This window comes from Phocoena sinus, chromosome 15 (genome assembly GCF_008692025.1).
Source record: "Phocoena sinus isolate mPhoSin1 chromosome 15, mPhoSin1.pri, whole genome shotgun sequence".
Classification (NCBI taxonomy): Eukaryota; Metazoa; Chordata; class Mammalia; order Artiodactyla; family Phocoenidae; genus Phocoena; species Phocoena sinus.
Genome location: NC_045777.1, coordinates 43221159 through 43226387, shown reverse-complemented (window position 1 = coordinate 43226387; position 5229 = coordinate 43221159).

Below are 5229 nucleotides of genomic sequence, written 5' to 3'. Positions count from 1 at the left end.
CCCAGTCTGTAGTATTTTGTTTTGGCAACCCCTGCAAACTAAGAGAGGTTGTTAAATACCTTTGAGAAAAAAATCTATTGCCTTATTGATGGACACTTGAACAGTTTCCATCCTTTTGCTATTATAGACAAACCTATGTGAGTAACCTTGTACATATATCATTCTGTACATATACAGCTTTGTCTGTAGGACAGTTATAATTTTGATGGCTTTTGCCACAATATGTAGGAATTAAAGTTTGTACTACCACCAGAAATAATGAGAGTCACTCCCCCCTACCCCCTTTGCTAATAGTGTGTTATTCCCAGTTTGGGGCTGTTACAAAAAAGGTGCCAGGAACATTTGCGTACAAGTCTTTTATGGACAAGTATTTCCTCTGAGGCAAATAACTAGGAGTAAAATGGCTGGGTCATACTGTAGGTATAATTTTAACTTTTTAAGAAAACTTCCAAACTCCTCCAGGGTTGTTGTGCATTTTGCATTCACACCAGCAGTGTATGAATTCCAGTTCTTCTACATCCTCTCCAGCACTTGCTACGATTAGCCTTTTAAATTTTACCCATTCTAACAGGCGTGTAGTGCTATCTTGTTAAGATTTTAATTTGCATTTCCCTAATGACTAATGATGTTGAGTATCTTTACATGTGATTATTTGGAATGTGTATATCTTTCGTTGGTGAGTTTGTCTAAATCTTTGTCCATTTGTTAAAAAACTAGGTTGTTTTCTTATTGAGTTTTGGGAGTTCTTTTATATATTCTGGATATAAGTCCTTTATGAGATATATGCTTTGCAAAGATTTTTCTCCCAGTTTGTGGCTTGTCTGTCTATTCCTTCTTTTTTTTTCTTTGCGGTACGTGGGCCTCTCACTGTTGTGGCCTCTCCCGCTGCGGAGCACAGGCTCCGGGCACGCAAGCTCAGCAGCCATGGCTCACAGACCCAGCCACTCCGCAGCATGTGGGATCCTCCCAGACCGGGGCACGAACCCATGTCCCCTGCATCGGCAGGTGGACTCTCAACCACTGCGCCACCAGGGAAGCCCCGCCTTTTTTTTTTTCCTTTTTAAATTATTTATTTATTTAGTTTGGCTGCGCCAGGTCTTAATTGAAGCATGCTGGATCTTTGGTTGCAGCATGCGGACTTTTTCGTTGCGGCATGCATGCGGGATCTAATTCCCTGACCAGGGATCAAACCCAGGCCCCCTGCATTGGGAGCACAGTGTCTTACCCACTGGACCACCAGGGAAGTCCCTTAACAGAATCTTTTGAAAAGTAGACATTTTTGGTTTTGATAAAATCAAATTTATTCGTGTTTTTTTATGCTTTTGGAGTCATATCTAAGAAATTTCTTTCCAGCCCAAGGTTACAAAAATTTTTTCCTTCATCTAGAAGGAAACTTTTAGGTTTTACACTTAAGTTTATGATCCATTTTGAGTTAATTTTTGTATATGGTGTAAGGTGTGGATTCCAAGGTCACGGCAGGGGTGTGGGGATGGTATATGGATATTCAACTGCTGTAGTACCTTTGTCCTCACAGTACGCAAGTGAATGGTTTGCTGTGCCAAGCAGTCTATTCACAAAGCAGGCCCTGGGGCTGGGCTTCACCCACAGCATGGAGTTTGCCCACCCCTGTTCTATTCCTTGACCTCTGTAGTGATCTTCATGATTTCCTTCTGTCTGTTTACTTTGGGGTTAATTTCTTCTTTTTCTAGTTATTTAGGGTGGAAGCTGAGGTCGGTGATTAGAATAGTTCTAGAAATAGATAGCATTATCTAGTTTGCACCAAATTTCTACTTTTCTTATTTGTCTTGGCTGTGCTAAGTCCTTTGCTTTTCATATGAAATTTAGGGTCAGCTTGTCAGTTTCTGCCAAAAACAGACCTGGTAGCATTTTGTTTGGAACTACATTGAATCTGTGTATCAATTTGGGAAGAATTGACATCTTAACAATATTGAACCTTTCAGCCCATAAACAGCCCAGTTATTTTTGTCTTCTTCCTTTTCTCTCAGCAATATTTTGTAGTTTTCAGTATACAGGTCTATCGTATCTCTTGCCAGCATTTCATAGTTTTGATGCTGTTGTAAATGGTATTGTTAAATTTCAAATTCTAATTGTTTATAAATAGAAATACAATTGATATTGAACTTGTGTCCTGCATCCTTGCTAAACTCACTTTTTAGTTCTAATAGCTTTTTTGTAAATTATATCAAGTCTTCTACGCCATGGTCATGTTTTCTGTGAATCAAAACTTTTATTCCTTCCTTTCTAATCTAGATGCCTTTTATTTCTTTTTCTTGCCTAACTGGACGAGTTAGAACCTTTAGGAGAGTACCGGATAAAAGTGGTTTGAACAGAAGTCCCTATCTTGTTCCTGATCTTAGGTGGAAAGCACTCAGTCTTTTACCATTAAGTATAACATAACTGAGTTTTTTGTAGATGCCCATTATCTGGTTAAGGAAGTTCCCTTCTATTCCTGGTTCACTGAGAGTTTTTATCAGGAATGGATGTTGGATTTTGTCATATCCTTTTCTGCATCTGTTGAGATGATCATAGAGTTTTTGTCTTTTAGTTTATTAGGGTCATCAAACTTTATTTTAGACTGCAGTCCACATAGTCTCTGTTACAGCTGCTCAGTGCTCAGTTGTAGCACAAAAGCAGGCCATGGAGCTAGCTTTCACATACAGCATGAAGTTTGCCAACCCCTGTTCTTCTATTCCTTATTCCTAGTGATGTTTATTATTTCCTTTCTTCTGCTTACTTTGGGTTTAATTGTCTCTTTTTCTAAGGTGGTAGCTGAGGTCACTGATTTCAGACCTTTTTTTTATGATGCAGTTACTTAGTGCTATGAATATTGCCCTAAGTACCACTTTTACTCCACCTCCACAAATTTTAATGTTTTCATTTTCAGTTAATTCAAAATATGTTCTAATTTCCTCATTGCTTTGTGGGTAATTTCAGTTTCCAAATATTTGGGATATTCCAGATGTCATTCTGGTCTTGAATTCTAATTTGGAAGAACCTACATTTTTTGTTTTTAATTTAGTGGAGTAGAGTTGATTTACAATGTTGTTAGTTCTAGGTGCACAGCAAAGTGATTCAGTTATACATATACATGTATTCATTCTTTTTCAGATTCTTTACCCATATAGGTTATTACAGAATATTGAATAGAGTTCCCTGTGCTATACAGTAGGTCCTTGTTGGTTATCTATTTTATGTATAGTAGTGTGTGTATGTTAATCCCAAGCTCCTAATTTATCTCTCCACCCCCCCACATTTCCCCTTTGGTAACCATATGTTTGTTTTCAAAATCTGAGTCTGTTTTGTAAACAGAATTTGTATCATTTTTAAAATTAGATTCCACATATGAATGATATCATATAATGTTTGTGTTTCTCTGTCTGACTTACTTCACTTTGTATGATAATTTCTAGGTCCATCCTTGTTGCTGCAAACGGCATTATTTGTTCTTCTTTATGGCTGAGTAATATACCGTTGTATATATGTACCACGTCTTCTTTATCCATTCCTCTGTTGATGGACATTTAGGTTGCTTCCATGTCCTGGCTATTGTAAATAGTGCTGCGTTGGGGTGCGTGTATCTTTTCAAATTATGGTTTTCTCCGGATATATGCCCAGGAGTGTGATTGCTAGATCATATGGTAGTTCTATTTTCAGTTTTTTAAGGAACCTCCGTACTATTCTCCATAGGCTTGTACCAATTTACAGTCCTAACAACAGTGTGGGAAGGTTCCTTTTTTTCCACACCTTCACCAGCATTTATCATTTGTGGACTTTTTGATGATGGCGATTCTGACTGGCGTGAGGTGATAACTCACTGTAGTTTTGATTTGCATTTCTCTGATAATTAGTGATGTTAAACATCTTTTCATTTGCTTTTTGGCCATCTGTATATCTTCTTTGGAAAAATGTCTATTTAGATCTTTTGCCCATTTCTTGATTGGGTTGTGTTTTTTTTGACATAGAGCTGCATGAGCTGTTTGTGTATTTTGGAGATTATCACTTGTTGGTCACTTTGTTTGCAAATATTTTCTCCCTTTCTGTGGGTTGTCTTTTTGTTTTAAAGTTTCTTTTGCTGTGCAAAAGTTTTTAAAGTTTAATTAGGTCCCATTTGTTTATTTTTGTTTTTATTTTCATTACTCTAGGAGGTGGATCAAAAAAGATATTGCTGCGATTTATGTCAAAGAGCATTGTTTTGTTTTTTTAATTTATTTTTTGGCTGTGCTGTGCTGCTTGTGGATCTTAGTTCCCCGACCAGGGATCGAGCCCAGGGCCCATGGCAGTGAAAGAGCTAAGTCTTAAGCACTGGACCACCAGGGAATTCCCTAAGAGTGTTCTGCCTATGTTTTCCTCTAAGAGTTTTTTCTCTCTGGCCTTACATTTAGGTCTTTGATCCGTTTTGAGTTTATTTTTGTGTATGGTGTTAGAGAGTGTTCTAATTTCATTCTCTTACATGTAGCTGTCCAGTTTTCTCAGCACCACTTTCCCCCATTGTGTATCCTTGCTGCCTTTGTCATAGATTAATTGACCACAGGTGCGTGGATACAAGAACCCACTTTATAGTGTCGAGTCCTCCTATCCAGGATCTGGTCTTTCCATCTATTCCAGTGGTTTAAGGTTTTTCTCGTTCAGGCATGTGTACAATGACTGTACAGACAGATAGTGGGGAGGTGCAGCAGCTTCAGGACAGCAGTTGCCTCCAGGAAGGTTGAATGCAGTAGAACAGGGACTGCGCTTTTATCCAAAATGTTGCAACAATGTTTTTAATACATCTGAATGTTTATGTAATACATATGAATGTTTCTTATGAAGCTGTTTTTCTATATCTTTGAAATATTTTATAGTTTAAAAAATACTTAGGGGCTTCCCTGGTGGCGCATTGGTTAAGAATCCGCCTGCCAACGCAGAGGACACAGGTTCGAGCCCTGGTCTGGGAAGATCCCACATGCTGTGGAGCAGCTAAGCCTGTGCGCCACAACTACTGAGCCTGTACTCTAGAGCCCGCAAGCCACAACTACTGAGCCCGTGCGCCACCACTACTGAAGCCCGAGAGCCTAGAGCCCATGCTCCGCAACAAGAGAAGCCACCGCAATGAGAAGCCCACTCACTACAGTGAAGAGTAGCCCCTGCTCGACACAACTAGAGAAAGCCCAAGCGCAGCAATGAAGACCCAATGCAGCCAAAGATAAATAACAAAAAAACACTTAGAAA